Source organism: Harpia harpyja, chromosome 17 (genome assembly GCF_026419915.1).
Source record: "Harpia harpyja isolate bHarHar1 chromosome 17, bHarHar1 primary haplotype, whole genome shotgun sequence".
Classification (NCBI taxonomy): Eukaryota; Metazoa; Chordata; class Aves; order Accipitriformes; family Accipitridae; genus Harpia; species Harpia harpyja.
In genome coordinates this window covers 14,007,925-14,024,905 of record NC_068956.1, presented here as the reverse complement: position 1 = coordinate 14,024,905, position 16,981 = coordinate 14,007,925, and the positions used below count along the sequence as shown (strand labels likewise).

General features: G+C 36.8%; 1 protein-coding gene across 3 annotated transcripts in view; it reads right to left on the bottom strand.

Moving 5' to 3' along the window:
- Window positions 1–16,981, bottom strand: part of CNTN5 (contactin 5) — a 680,093-nt gene that overhangs the window by 178,195 nt on the left and 484,917 nt on the right. The window lies entirely within an intron of this gene.

The window sequence follows — 16,981 nt, the reverse complement described above, 5'->3', positions numbered from 1 at the left end:
ACTCATAATAACTGGTTGAGAAAAAAAGATTATTTCCTATTATTCTGTATGAGATTATATCATGATTTATTGAAAACCTAGATTCATTAATGTCTCAGCATTAGAAGTATCAGTAAAGTTAACGAGATTCTGATTTAGCAGGGAGTTCCTTGCAGGGAATTATTCATGTGGAGTTCCCCCAATTCAGACTTTAAAGCCTTAACCTTACACATACCTTTTTACATGTTGTTCTCCTTCAATCTTATCTTCCACTGTTTCATTTTGTCATCACACCTTAAAAAAATATTCTTCGCTACTTAAACCAGCACATTAGCTATAAGGCAATTTCTTCTGCAATCTCCTCCCCGTGATAGTCTTTAAAGAACCGACTCCAAAATCAGAAAAGCTAAAGCTAGCTGAGGTATTTAAAGTCCCAACAACTGCTCCATTGGTATGGCAAGTTCCAAGCTTTTAGACTCAAATTTCTTAGGTGACTACTCTCAGCTTCAGCAGCAATATGAAGACAGTAATTGCACGTATGTCGTATGTCAGTCTGGTTCTCTGATACTTTTATCCCCACTGCAGTCAAAATGTTTTCTTCATATAAAGTTAGTTGGAAAATGAAAGGGTCAAAGGGGTGAGAGGAAGCACCTCAAAATTTAACCTTTTCTGTGTGCTTTTTAGCTAACGACAGGAGAGGAACTGGTATAGCTGTTCATGGTATGAGGAACATGAAACACATTAACATCCTAGCTAAATATATGCCATAGCGAGGTGTGCAGTTTGACTATTACAGTATAAAAAGCATTAGAAATTCCAGCTGTCCTTTCTATCCTTATGTTGTACTGTTCCCTGATATGGTGGTCAGAAAAGAACAGAAAAGCACGATGACTGCTTATTCAGCAAATATAAGGCAACAGTGCAAGCAGTGATGTCGAGATGCAGGATGTTCTGGATTAATTTTGAAGAAGTTCAATCTAGTTTTGAAGTCAGGTGAAAATTTTCTCATGAAAAACTGATGGTATTAGTACAAAAACACTATGTTAAAGGACTAAATATATTTACCTGACAGTAGGGGAAGACTTCTCCAAAACGAGGAATTAAACTGCACACATTGACTTTCTGCTTAAAACCTTTTTCAAATCTAATTGTAATTCTAAGTGGTTACACAGGACCCTGAGGAATTCAGGGCTCACAGAGAGCTCTCCAAGTGTTCAAAATTTCCTTCCTCTTCTGTTACATTTCAGACAAAATACTAATTAACCCAAAATATCTCTCTCTGAAAATTTCATTGCTGTATTTTGCCAAGATGTCTTATCTGGCAGAAATGATTTATGGCAGTATAAAATTCTACAAAGTGATGATGAACATACAAGTTCAAGAAAAATGCATAGGCTTTAATTGAAGACACCTGATACCAATTCAAATGGAAAGCAATCAGTCTCACTAATTGCTCTGGCTTAAAAGTAGTTCAAACCAAATGTAAAGTAGTTATCATTGTGGGTTCATTGGTAGTTCATGTAGAATAGAATTTTCTCCATTTGTAGCCTAAAAACACACGCAGTTAATCATTCATTTATTAATTAGAACTAGTCCTAAGGAATGGATTTCAGGTAATAAATTTTTGTGCTTCTAAGGAAATAGAATATTTAGTCTTTGCTGGTGTTGAATCTGGGGGCACACTGTCAATTTATCACCTTCTAAATGATTTTTGCTGTTAAGAATTGAGTGATGGATGAATGGGTGCTGGGATAGGGTACCGAGCAAAAAGTAACCGAACTTCTGCCAAATCTAAAACTCAAATAATTTATGCTATTAAGCTGCAGCTAATGCTTTTATTTGTGCATACCTACAGCATCTATATTCCAGCCAGGGGCCCAAACTCCAAAGCACAGACAAAAGTGCTAACAGTTTACTTCTTGATCATTGTCAGCCCACTGACATTGAAGGAGTTACTCCTATTTTTTCATTTCTGAAAAGAAAAACCCTGGGAATACATTTTCAAATCCTGAAGACTTTGCATCTGAATGCTCAGATCTGGAATTGATCTGGGATTCTGAACCTTCTTTGCAGGTGAAAAGCCCCTTACACACTTTATGAAGTTTCTCTCCTATGAGACCTGGCTAATGAGTTCACAAGATTCTTGAATACAGTTTTGAGAGTTATGTCCATACAGTTTGCATAGGCTTCAGTGGAAATATCTCAGGGAAACTCTGCAATTTCCCATGCATGTTATGCAGAACAGTCAGAAACAACCACAGCTGGCTTGGGATCTGGGGACCCAACAGTTTTTAGCTGACAGAAATAGATGGATGATCTTGCAGAATTGATTTTACAAAAGGGTGTTAAGAGAATGACTGCAATTATGGGAAAATGGGTGTACCTTGACATTGATCCATTGTACAAATATTTCACTCTTCTAAATTTGCAGCCATAGTAGAGGATGAAACACGCATCGGTGTTCATATTCTGGGGCTCTGACTGTTCCCAGTTTGTATGCCAGCAAAATTAAACTTTAGGGTTCTTAAATCACAGAATTGCTAATGAAGGCTGTCCAAGTACAAAACCTGGGGTTTTGTTTTGGTTTGTCTTTTTCTTCTGTCAGCATCATGCATAAGAAAATACCCAAATGATTGCAATGACATACAGAAATAACTAATAAAGTGAGAATGATGGCGAATCAACATTTAAAACATTGCTGTCTATCTATAGACAAATGTGTCATCTACAGTACATGCACAGTAAAATATTCTGAAACAACAGTGAATACAGTTACATTCCACAAGTCCCACAGCAGTTCAGCATAGGGGCACATGTAAAGTACAAGAAGAGAGGCCTGCATTTAAATATTATCTGACATCCCACTCTTACAAAATGGTAAACTGCTAAGTGAACTTTTTGAATTTCAGAACAAGAAGCCTAACACCAGATGACACTAGGCCTATTTGTAATCATCTCACTGCAGTTGTTAGAGAACTTCAAGCCTGTATTTTCCTATAATGGTTTATGTTAAAATATTTTAGAAGCTGTGCCATTTGGCTAAGCACAAAGCACAACTGTCATTGTTTTAACTTTTTAATAGGAGACTAAACTCCAGAGGTACATCTCAAGCCTGACAGGTAAATAACAATGACCTTCAAGAGATTTTGAAATTTTGAAATTTTGAACTGATTTTTAAAAGTCAGTGCTACCAAAATCTAAATAAAACTACAACTGTAAAATCAGAAAGTAATTACTCTAGATATGAACCTTCTGAAGTCATCTCCTTTTGAGAAAAGACTGAGTAAATGGTTTCACCATGCTGTTCTCATTTTGCTTTCAATAGGGAAAAAAGTTTAAGTGAAAATAGGAAACTTTGAATACTGCAGTATACAGAAGTTTAGAGTATTTTTACAGAATATATGCTGAGCTTATTTTTTATTTTTATGCCCATCTATTTTATTTTTAATGTGACGCCTATGTCAAAACCACAAAGATGATGCAGAGCCCTTCCTGGAAATTACGGTTGACGGCCAACACAAAAGAAACTTTTACACAGGTACTATTCATCAATACAAACAGAAACAGAGAGTAAAAAGACAGGGAAATTTTGAATTATAGGAGCAGTTGTAAATTGGCATTCTCCTGTGGCTTGGGCTGGAGGGCTCTTCTGCTGGGAAGTTCTGTTATATACAAAGACTTGGTGTGAAAATGATTTAAGTCATTTCTGTAACTGCAAAACCAGTATTTCCTTTTATGAATGACCAGCCTTGTTTACAGAGGAATGTCTCCAAGGAGCTTTGTATCTGTTTTCCGAAGGTCATTTGGAAAGCCTTCCGAAAGTCCAATTTGTTTCTGTGTTTTATTAAGTACATTCTAGTGGGCTATGTAGGTGAAAATCTGGGTCACCTGGTGATAAAATAGTGAGAAGAGAGCATCTATCTCCTGCCAAAATGAATTTATAGTGTGAAATTTTGTTTACTATAATTTCTTAAATGATTTTTGTAGATCTATTATTTTCTCTGTTTAACAACACTAATTCCTAAACTGTCACAATGTGACGTACTTCCCATAATGGATGAAGCTGGAATACTGACTTATCAGCATTTTTGTTAGTGCCGTATTGTGTTTTTGGAGATATCAGTCTGATGCAGAAAATGTCAGTACTATGGTAATGCAAAAGTCTTTCTGACATTGAGGGTCAGTAAGAAATTACCCCTTAGGTATTGTAATGAGAGCTGTGCTGGAAGCATTCAGATAGCACCAAATATTCACTCCTGTGTTTGTTAGTGCCTGAATGTTTCCCAGATTTGCTTCAAGGCTTTTCTTCTGAGAAATTGCTTGTTTCATCCTTTTAACATGAGGTTTTTGGACAACCTTCTCATCAGTCCTGTGAGCTAAGTGGTAATTCGGGTGCAAAGTGAAGACATAACAAGAAAGTTGCCATGCAACTCCTTTAAGGCCACCTAAAACCTAAATGTACCGTCCCTATAATGGTTAAATATTGCATATTCAAGGGCAAAGCATGCAAACACATGTCCCATAAATGCAATTCTGTGGAGTTACGGTGTTTGTACAAGAAGTAAGTCTGTGTCTTTTTTTTTTTGTGATGCAGTGGGAGATCATAGAATGGTTTGGGTTGGAAGGGACCTTAAAGATCATCTAGTTCCAAACGTCCTGCCATGGGGGGGCTGGACCTCTATCTCCTCCAGTATCCTGTTGGGAAAATATATTTCTCTTCTCTGTTTAGGATTTCCTCTGATTACGCCAGTTCCACAAGATGGCAGTACTTGATGAATAAATGGTACTGATGCCTAATGACAGCCAAAATCTGAGATAATCTGGGAGTTTTAGCAACTCAGAAGAAGTTACTTCTCTTTTTTTTATTTATAAGAAAAGCAGCAAAAAGTGCACTCAAGATTACAGGCTGAATTTACTATACATAGCTATAAACCATGAGATTTGCATGATGGCTTTGCTTTACCATTCAGAAATATTGTGTTTAAACAAAATAAAGTATCAGGAAAAATATATGCCTAAATCTCCCCTGCTGAAAATATTAAGCCGTATTTTATCTCACGCCCAGTTTTCACCTTTATCATTACACCTGCTGTTTGAATATTCTGTGTACCAGCCACAAAATAAGGGTGCAATATACGGCACTTTCTAATGATGGAGAACACTTCGCATTCAGAGGGGGGAAGGCTTCTTTTTAGCCAAGATGAATGAAAACAATGGGTTGTTCCTCCAGCCTCCCACCACAACCAGATAAATAATTTTGGTGCATTTCTTTGTGCTGCTGTGGCTTATTATCAATGCTCATTAATCCTCCAAGAAAATATTTAATGAAAGTAATTTATTTGTTGCATTGTAACGCACCCACAAAGAGCAAACAGATATTGTCAATTTATCAGCTAGCAATGAAATTGCTTTTTTTCTGCTCTGGGGACTCTGTATCTACTGCTCAGTTACCTGAAACACAATTCTACCAATCACATATTTGTCTTTGTTCGGATTTAATTACAGTGATAAATCTTCAAATATTTTCTTTCTTATAACCATTCACAGAACCAATATCTAAAAATGTGGTAGAAAAGGTAAGTATACTGTCAGGACTGATCTTGTACTGGAGGATACAAATATTATATTGACATTACCAGTGCACACAGCCAATATAGTCTCACTTGTACATTTGACATGTATGAAATGTATCCAGTCATTGAAACATGTAAAGATCGATGAAAGCTCTTTCTCATACATTTGCTCTTTAAAAAGACCACATAGCATACAACAAAAATATGGCTTCTGGGAAAGGATGCTAAATTATTATGTATATTTGATTGTAACCGGCATGATTTTCATATTAAAAAAAAAAAAATCTGTTCCAAAAAGAATCAAAATATTGTGATCAAATGGAACTCAAAACCACATGTTCTTCAGGCCCTTCTTTTGCCCTCAGGCAAGATCAGATATTCTCAGCCCAGCCTTTAAAAATGTCCAGTGAGTTATATTCGTAAATTTAGATCTTCAGAATAATCTATTTTATTACTCAGTTAATAATTAGACAGTTTTCCTTAATATCTGTGTATAATTCCTTTTTTTTCAATACTGTTTATTACTTATTCAACTTACCACATTGAAAGTATTGAAACCACTTTATTGATGACCAACATTAAACTTTTACAGTTACAATGAAAGATCATTATCCTTGTGTGTATCAGGCTTCTGGTTTTGAGGCTAGATCAGCCAAATCTCTTCAACTTTTTCTTAGAAGTCATGGTTTCAACTCCTTTACATAGTTTTATTGTTGTCATCTCTACTACTTTTCTATATCTTATAATGTAGGACCTAAAGCTGGACATGGTATTCTATCTGAGACATTAACACTATTGATAATTGAGGTAATAATCTCACGTACTCTATAGGTAGCAGTTGTCTTAGTATGTCTGAGAACTGAAGTATGCAATTTTCCATTCTACTAAGTATTTCATTTTCTGTAATAGCAGTATTTTTCTAAGGAAGAATGCTGTTTAATCACTTATTTCCCTTTAGTCTATCTGTAAATTTGATCTTTGGTAAGTATAGTAATCTTCATTTTGCTGAATTTTGTGTTACTCACTGCAAGTAATTTCTCAATGTACTGATCCTTTTGGATTCTGATTCTGTGTGCTGCAGTAATTGTAACTTCTTGCAGCCAGGAGTCATTCAAAAAATGCTAAATATGCCTTCCTTTCCACTAGGCCACTCACACTTTTAAAGAAAATAAAATTAAATTTTATATGATTTGTTCTTGACAAATCTGTATTGGCTGTTTCTTAACACCTCATTATCATCTTATTGCTTACAAAATCAGTGTTTAATATTATGTCACAGTAACTTTGCAGAACTCAAACTCAGCCTGACTATGGTCCCCCCTTTAAGTTTGGGGGGAAAAAAAAAAAAACCAGATGTTTTAAAAATCTTTTCAAAGTAAATGAAATAATCTAACAACAGCTTTACTATTGATACTCATCTATTATTAGATAGGAATGGAAATCAATACTTATGTAGAAAAATCCTGAATGCTCCATATAAACTGATGTTCTATGTTTTATAATATACCAGATAATGCAGATGCCACTGTATAATGCTATTTTCTATGAAAAGCAGAAAAAAAGTGGATGGTAAAAAGTAATAAACAGTCTAAGTGATACCAGAGAACTTAATTCAGAATTTAAGCATTAGCATTGTAGCAATTTTAATCAATACTACTGACTTCATAGAACTATTGAAACATCTATGGCCAGCAGGAGCAGGGCAGTGATTGTTCCCCTGTACTCTGCACTGGTGAAGCCGCACCTCAAGTCCTGTGTTCAGTTTTGGGCCCCTCACTACAGGAAAGACATTGAGGTGCCGGAGCGTGTCCAGAGAAGGGCAACCAAGCTGGTGAGGGGCCTGGAGCACAAGTCTTATGAGGAGCGGCTGAGGGATCTGGGGTTGTTTAGCCTGGAGAGAAGGAGGCTGAGGGGAGACCTTATCACTCTCTACAACCACCTGAAAGGAGGTTGTAGTGAGGTGGGGGTCGGTCTTTCCTCCCAAGTAACAAGCGATAGGACAAGAGGAAATGGCCTCAAATTGCACCAGGGGAGGTTTCGATTGAATATTAGGAAAAATTTCTTCACTGAAAGGGTTATCAATCATTGGAACAGGCTGCCCAGGGAAGTGGTTGAGTCACCATCCCTGGAGGGATTTAAAAGATGTGTAGATGTGGCACTTAGGGACATGGTTTAGTGGTGGAGTTGGCAGTGTTAGGTTAATGGTTGGACCCGATGACCTTAAAGGTCTTTTCCAACCTAAATGATTCTATGATTCTATGATTAGTAATTTCTAAAGACAAGAATTAGAGGTAATTTTGTACCAGCTTTAGAAAGGGTAATCAGGAAGACTCAAATTATAAATTCATCAGCTTCAATCTTAGATTAAATAATTCAATGACTGATATGAGACTTGATTAATAGCCAATTTTAAAAGTGAGATATGATTAACAATATTGGAAGAAAATAAATCTAGTCAAACTAACTCAGTATATTTTTATTGTTCTTTTTATTGAGAAAGACAGCAAAGCTTCTGTAATGTACCTAGAATTCATGTTTTATAAAAGAACAAGCTGTTTAAAAGGAATTGGAATAACTGACTGCAAAGCATGATTAAACAGATCAGTTCTGGAATTCTTTGTCCTCTACTGCTGAACGTTTAAACATTTAAAAACAATCCTATGCAGTTGTAATCACTGTTTTACAGGAGACATAAAACTTTGCAGTGACAAATGTGCAGGATGAGTCACTGGTAAACTTTGATTTGGTTAGCTTTTTATTATTAGAACCTTTTTTTATGATGGAAATGTGTTGGATGTATAGTAACACAGGTTGATTATTTCTTAATAATTTGAATGAACAAGAATTCTGTGGTAATGACTAACTATTGTACTGATATGAAAAGTGTGGCACTGGAAAATAATGAGGATATTTTTTAATGCTTGGGAAAACACATCACTATAGAATATTTATATGAGGAAATTATTTTCTCTGGCAAAACATTGAACAGAATTTAAAGTAATTTTTTTTCCTCCTTTTTTCTCTTTCATACTTTACATCTCTCTTGTTCTCTGATCATGCTATGATACTTGATTTTGTCTACATTTTAATGGCAGTGGTGTGATAGTTACACTTCCATGGTCTACTTCTTACTTAAGTCTGCTGTAGGGATAAGCACAATGAAAAGTCATACTCCAGAGCAGTGTTACCTGCAGTGAACCCCAGAATTCTGCACCTAAGTAGGCTGCTGCATTACATGGAAATTTCATTTTATGACTACTGCAATGATACCCATAAATTAATGCATTTTGAAGGCATGACTAGGACATTCATCAAAACAAAACAAACAAACAAAAGTAATGATAGGATGATGATCATCCAAATTTGTGGAATATCTCTATTCCAAATGCAAGAGTGACATTATCTCTTTTTCAGCTGAGAGATGCAAAATCTCTGCATCCCTAGCTTTTCTCTACTCCTCATTTAGGAACAGAAGCTCTGTTAAGCAAATTCTGTAATTTGCCTTAAAACACTCACTAATACTCCAGTTATCAGAGTATCAGTCTCTCAAGGATATATATGTATGTTTCAGTTTGGCTTTTTGTACTTGCAGGAAAGAAAGCAACTTAAATTTGTCACTTTATCCCTCATTCACCCTGATTCCTAATGCCAGGAAGGATTAATAGTAGCAGAAAGATTTATTTAACAAGATTTAATTTCAGGCTTCTGGGTGTAGAAATGAAAATAAAATGCTACTGCAGTTCTAGTTTATACTTCAAAACACAATCTTTTCTAACAACCTTCACCACTCTCTACATGCAGTTGTTGTATTGGCAAAAACTGAGTACTCAGAGTCCATAGAGTTGCCTTTGTATGGCTGCACATATTGAACTCTATGACACACCCCACTGCCTCTCTGCTTTATATTCTCTTGGTGCTAGGTGTTTTAATATAAATATAAAGGCTTTTGCTGGGCCTATTTGCAGGTCAGTGTTTGGTGAATTCCACCATAGCCATGGCACGATATGACTGATGGATCTTCCTTGGGCCTGCTCCTTTGCTTATATGGTATTTATTATCCTAAAAGACCTCAAATCAAGGGCAGTACCATTATTATCACTTTTATATAGGAAAACTGAAGAAGATGGAACGAAGTGACTTCCCAGCAGTCATGAATCAGGCCATACTCAAAGTGAAATCTCCACTAATACATAATTCTTTTAAATTCTATTATTCTTTCTTCTCTTCACCAGCTCTTTGTACATCTACCAGAAATGCCAAAACACACAGGAAAAAAGTAACAGTCAATGAATCTTTAGGAGCTGTGTAGATGAACATCAGAGATGGGTAGCTACCCCCTCATCCTCCCTCTGAATTTGATTTTCAAATGTTAAAAAAAAAAAAAATTAGCTGTATAAATCACATAGTCCCCCAGGTGTTCAAGGTCTAGTGCTCAGCTCCTTCTCGGTATATTTTCTAGGCTTAAATGTAGCAAGGAATGGATTGGCCATTATATCTTTCTGAACACAATGCAACATGTGAACATATTCTTCAGAGAATAACATAAAACCAAATTTATGGTCCCCAAAAGACAATTTTTAAATATCAAGAATGACAGTGACAGATTATTTTTTTCACCTTAATTAAAAAATAACTCAAAGTGCAGATGAAGAGGAAGATACATGTCACATTAGCAAACTGCCCTAGAATGCTGATAATGCTGTTCAACCATGTTGTATAAATAAATCACTACAAATAACCTCAGCAACAATCAATCATTTAAAATTTAACAATGTAGAGTCTGAAGCTCTTACCTGTTTTTACATATAGACAATACATTGTTGAGTCCCTGTGCACATTGTTCTGCACTACTGGAAACCCAGTGAACAGCTTCCATCCATCTTCTACTTGTCACATAATTGTTATTTAGAGATAATGCATAGCCTTCTGTTGTGTTACTTTCAGCCTAGAGCAGCGTCCCATGATTATAATCTCTCCTCCTCAAGCCCTTAGCAATAGCAGTCGAAGAGATGCCTGATGTGTCACATTATATATACATATCACATGGAAAAAGAAGATATTTGTCCAACTCTCCCTGTTTTGTGTTTTTGTGTGTTTTTTTTTCCTAAAAGAAATATCATTATTAAAGTAATGTAAATAACAGGCAATTCTACTCCCTCCTGTACTGAGTACGTGTATAGTTTTCAGAAGACTAATTATGTTTTTCAAACAGGCATGAAGCATGATGTTATAAAGTCACAAGATCTGGACTGTAAATCAGTGCAATTTTAGTCTTTTCTTGACATTTTCTTTGTAGATCATCCTCTGTAAAATGGGTAGCACTCCTTCCTTCCATCTTGCATTTGGCAGAGCTGAAAATAGATTCTTCGGGATTGAAACTACATCATAGTTTACTAAACTCCTAAAGGATCTTGTGGTTCTGCAGGAAAAGCCAAACTGAGACAAACCCTTCATCAGTATTATCTATATCCTTCTTTCCATTCTCCCTTCTTCTTCCTGAATTTTTATCCCTGCAGTCTCCAATGGAAGACTTTCTTAACTATTGAAAGAGGAAAATACCATGAAAATTAACGCTTCAATAAACCAATAAAAGAAGTGAAATTTTCCAGTTACAGATTCTCCATTCTAGGTTAATAGCATAAACTCAACAGGAATTGTATTAGCTGGTTAATGAAGTCATCAGCAATGATTTTAATGATATTGGAACATAACATGACAATACAGGAGATGATAGAATCACAGAATCATAGAATGGTTTGGGTTGGAAGGGACCTTAAAGATCATCCAGTTCCAGCCCCCCTGCCATGGGCAGGGACACCTTCCACTAGACCAGGTTGCTCAAAGCCCCATCCAGCCTGGCCTTGGACACTTCCAGGGATGGGGCATCCACAACCTCTCTGGACAACCTGTTCCAGTGCCTCACCACCCTCACAGTGAAGAACTTCTTCCTTACATCTAAGCTAAATCTACCCTCTTTCAGTTTCAAGCCATTACTCCTTGTCCTATCACTAAACTCCCTGATAAAGAGTCCCTCCCCATCCTTCCTGTAAGTCCCCTTTACATATTGAAAGGCCGCTATAAGGTCTCCTCGGAGCCTTCTCTTCTCCATGCTAAACAAGCTCAATTCTCTCAGCCTGTCCTCATAGGAGAGCTGCTCCAACCCTTTGACCATCTTTGTGGCCCTCCTCTGGACTCGCTCCAACAGGTCCATGTCTTCCTTACACTTGGGGCCCCAGAGCTGAACACAGTACTCCAGGTGGGGTCTCATGAGAGCAGAGTAGAGGGGGAGAAAGTGGGCAATCAAATTATCAGAATTAAGTGTGGTATTCATTACTACATTGTTAAAAAGATGGCTCTGTGATAAAAAAGAAGTCACTTTTCCACTGCTGTTGCTCTGGAAAACATCTTCTGTTGTCAGAAGATAAAGGACTCACATGTGCTGCTGCACAGGGGTTTGGATTTGGCTGTAATCATTCAAATTTTTGTTTGAACTCTATATTATGCTTATATCTATTCAGTCGTTTTCTCCTTGAAAAATCTAAGCAATTGTCTTTAACATATTTACTGTTAAGTAAGTTATAACTACCTTCATGCCAGTTACAATTGTATTGGGTAAGAAAAAAGAACATAAATGCACCCAGATATGTATTTCTAAACAATTTCTAGTCTCCCCTTTGAAAAAGAAAAATGAAAACTAGATATCCCAACTAGAATTGGTTTTTTACTGCTTCACTTATTTGAAACAATCTTCCTGAACTGATCAAATATGGCTATATGAAAATCTATGTTTCATTAAGCATTGTATCACTTCAAATGGTTGTAAGTTCACTTTCATATCGTACTTACAAAATAAGGAATAACCGACTTTTTATTATATAGGGAAACTTGTTAATGGAATCTTATAGATCTCAGATCAGTTCAGTCCAAAGCTTTCTCTTTCTGAATCAAGACTGACCTCCTAACATTTTCAGTAGTCATCTCTACCAGAGTCACCATTGAGTTCACTTAATCGTGCCTAGTCTGGGAAGAGTTGCATTTTCTGAAAACTCCACTGTTTTCATCCTTTTTTTAATCCTTTAAGATTTCCCCACAATGGTAATGGAGAGAAAAAGCTAGTCTCCAGACCCTTAGAAATGAATCATTTTTCATCTCTTCCTCCTTGTTATGTTTCCTCTTGTTTCAGCTGTCTGATCAGCATTGTATTTCTGGCTGCTTCTCCTTAGTCACGTTGATTAACATGTGCACTCTCACTCTATTCTTTTCTGTGGTATGAAGTGGAGAGGTAATTGGGATTAATTAGGAATTTTCTGTCTTAAACAAAATGGGCTTTCTGACATTTAACTAACTGACATGTTTGTAAAATGGTATTATTCCAGCCACCAGCTTAGTAAAACTTCAAAACTAAATAGCAAATGGATTCTAACAGGAACGTTGTTATGAGAGGGTCAATTTTGCGAGGGCCCTGCACATCTGTGACTGTACTGTTGTATGCTACTCCAATCCTAGATCTATTAATGTTGGGCTTCTGCTATTTTAGAAGTTATATAGCCTGTGCCACAGAAAAAGTTTTTACAACACTGTTTCCTACTTTAATTGGTAGCTTTACAATGCTAGTTGCAGAAATGTGGTTGTGCTAACATGAACATACATTTCTGTTAAACTTAGCAGGACAATGCTGTCTCGTTTAATCACTAGACTGAGGGGTTCCTGATAGTTATGTCTAATTTGTTGGGACATCTCAGTAACAGGCTAGTAACTTCTCTAGGGAAGAGGAGCTTGCCCACTACAGAAACTTTTCATCATTATTGTCCCATTTGTCAAGCTGTAGACAAACAGCCACATACGGCTGGCGCCTGGCAGTAGAACACCAGCCTGAGGGCCAACCTACTCAACACATTTTTTAAATTAATTAATCTCCTGTGCTTCCTCCCTCTTCTCCTAGTATCTCCTTTCACTTTGATTCTCCTAACTGGCAGCTGGGGTAATATTTGTTGACAATAGTGTGGCTGTGAAACTACAGCACACGTCCCTTAAGCAGAGCCCTGTCAGGGCTGCCCCTTCATCCAATGTTGTGCACTGCCTTAATTGGCCAAGGTCAACCAGCTTTCTCTGACTACATTTTCATAGTCCCTGAGAGGAAGAATAGCTCCAATGAGCGATCCAATGGGTCTAGGGACATTAAAGTTTCAGTTTCTAGTGTAACAGAATAGTTTTTGAAAGAATTATTAGTGTTTTTAAGGGGGTGGGCATGATTTATCAACAGTGAAAACATTTGGAAAAGTTTTTCTTAAAAAAATACCAAATTGCAAGTTCTTTGGGAGAATTTACTACAGTTGGACCAATAACATATTTCTGTTCATTTATTACTTTTCAAATTATTTAAAAAAATAAAAATAAGAGAAAATCTAAACTTCCATGTTAAGAAAGTTTCAATCGATAATAAATATTTATCCATATGCCTACTATACAGACATTGCCTAGAATTTAGGGCACATGCAGATCATTAAAATGTAATTAAAATCTAATAACAACCCATTGCCGACAGACTGGGACTAACTCCTCATTGGCAAACATAGCTTGTTACAATGTTACCCTATAGAAAATTCTATCATAGCCAAACTTGAAGTTCATATCCTCAGATGCATGCCTTCAACAAGATTGAGGAAGGAAACCCTATAAAGTGCTTCAGGGAAGTCAGCAGCAAAATTACTGGTCATGTATTGAGTAATGAAAAGACCACAGAAGGAAAAAAAAAGAAGTTAATTGTGTTTGTTCATTCCATAATGAAAACTACAGTCATAGTCATCAATCAGTTGCACAGATTCCTATATTGAGCTGTGTCAGGGGCCGTGGACATTCTCTTTAATGATAACACACAAGGGAATTAGCATTACTAGACAAGAAAGTTTCAAAAGCAGTCTAGTAAAAGTAATAAAGTAGGGGATGCAAGAGGGAAACACCTTTATGATTCTTCCAGGGAAAAATGTGGGTGAAGAGATGAGATGACCCTATGGAGTTAACCCACAATTAGGACAGGAACATAGAGTTTAAGGGACTGTGAACCTCTCTTCTAACACTAGTTTTTCTCCCATTATTGAAAAGCAAATTCAAGCTTCGTTAGCATCCAGTAAAAGTCAAATAAACACAAAAATATAGTAAAGCCTAAGAGTGAAGTACAGGAACCCTTCAACTCATGATAGCTAACTCATTCAGCTGATATGTGTGGCTCTCAAAACAGTGCTTTTAAAATACTTTATATGTACATTATGATCATTTATATGTTATGGACATGTAAAGAAGTGATAGAGAAGTTGTGCCATCTTGTCCTCTATGTATGACATATTAAAGGCTTATTAAAGAAACTTTTCTGTGCTGTATAGTTAGCAATCATTTTCTAATACCATTACTTAAGTGGCCTGTTTTTGTTACTCAGCATCATGCTCCCACAATGAATTAGAATGAGTGAAGAACAAACTATGGCATGACATTACAAGAGAAATAAAAAAAAATTAAGATGGGTATCCTGTATGTCTTCGTATAGATACCCTTACTACAAGTCAACTGTTCATTAAGTCTAGGACACATATTTGGCTTCCATTTTAACATTAATATAAGTCTTAAGGAAAAAAAAAACCAAAACAAACTCCAAACTTCAGTGTTCCTCTAACTCTCACTTTTGTTAGTAGAAGGAGAAGCATCAGGGTATTGGACAGTTCTACCTTCCCAGCAAGCCTAGAAGTTAGGAGGAAATGATAGTTATGTCCAGTGAATGTGAAATGTTCTATCTGCCATCACCAGTTTCATACACATTCACCTCTACAAACTACTAATAGAAGGTACTGACTGATGAATAAGTTCTGCTTAGCTTAGGGGAGAGTCATGGCTGGAGGCATGACCTGTCCAGCTGTTGTTTTAGGAATACTGTGAGTGGCCAGTGCTTTGATAGGAACCAGCAAAATGGTCCTCCTTGTTCTCAAGGTGAGAGGAGAAATGTGACTTTCACCTACACATTGGTTTCTCCTGGAAGCAAATTATGTAAATTTCTTTGCTAAAGTTGATTTGAAAAGTCAGATTTGAAAAAAATATATCACAGAAAAAAACTGGATGTTACTTTACTTTTTAATACATACAGAACTATATTGATATCACAAATCAAGGTCAGGAAGAAATCTCACCTGTAGTAACAGGTTAACGTAATGAAGTAGCATCCAGTCACGTCTAGAGAGAGATGGAGATTCACAGATCTAAGTTCATGCAGGCTTCCTACGATTTTGAAGAAACTGTAATGGCTAGGTCTATGTAAATATGGAAGTTCTCTAATGTTGTGCACCGAAATGCCACTGTTAGGTGCCTAGATCCTGGGACTGAATCCACAGCCTTAAGATAACCTTGTGGCCTTCATATACATAAAGTTAGACATCTGTGAATTGCATTCACAAAAGCCAGCTTAGTAAATGGAGAGCCAGAGGGTGTATGGATGCCTTCAAAACAGAATTTGCTGTGTCCTGCATGCAGATACCTGAGCCAATTGCCTGTAAACAAGTTAATGAGCATACTGAGGGCAGGCCAGCCCAAATATAACATTCTTGTTATCATAACTGATTTGCGTGGAGAAGTCTACTCCTAACAATTCTGTACCTGAATGAGGTCATTTAGAGCCTGCCTCGTTATTTCTACGTATAATTTGTGCAGTATGGGCCTAACCAGGGGAGTTCTAACTAGAGAGCTACTGCACTTCAGTTGGACTTGGTTTCCTACTTGTAGTGGAGCTGCACCCCAAAGCTGCAGTTTTAATGCAAACGCAGCCTTCAGATTCCTTTTGCAGACCCTGAGCAGTGAGAAGTGATTGGTTTGTGTTTACTTCTAAAGTGGTTTTCTGTGTATGTCCAAAGTACACACAAACAGGAGCTGAGAACAACTTAAAAAAACATAATTTGACATGACTTTCTCCAATTAATATGAGGACTAGGACAGCTGTGTAGGAAATAGAAGAACAGGACAAAAACTCCTGGACGCTGGTAGAAAGAGTTCTATTTTAGCAGCTTGTCAGTTTAGCAACACACTATGCAGACATCTGGAAGATGCATGGGAAGGACTGTGATCCCTATAGCACTGGCATTAATCATCTTTGGTGAAGAATTTCTCATGAAAACTACAGTTTTATAACACTAAAGGAGAGGCATAAAAGATGCAGCCTATAGCACAGTTTCCAAACTGGGTAAGATCAGCTTTGTCCTTTAGAAAGAGAGAAAAAACAGTTATAGTTTAACATCTGTACAGATGTTACGTGCTGTGGAAAGATTATGTAGTAGTGCTTCCTCCAGACGGCAGCGTCCCTTTGAGGCGGGAGGCAGCACGCATCTGCCTTCCCCTGCACATATCAATGCTGTTCTCATTCCAACAATGGGAATCGTCGTTCTCTATTAAGC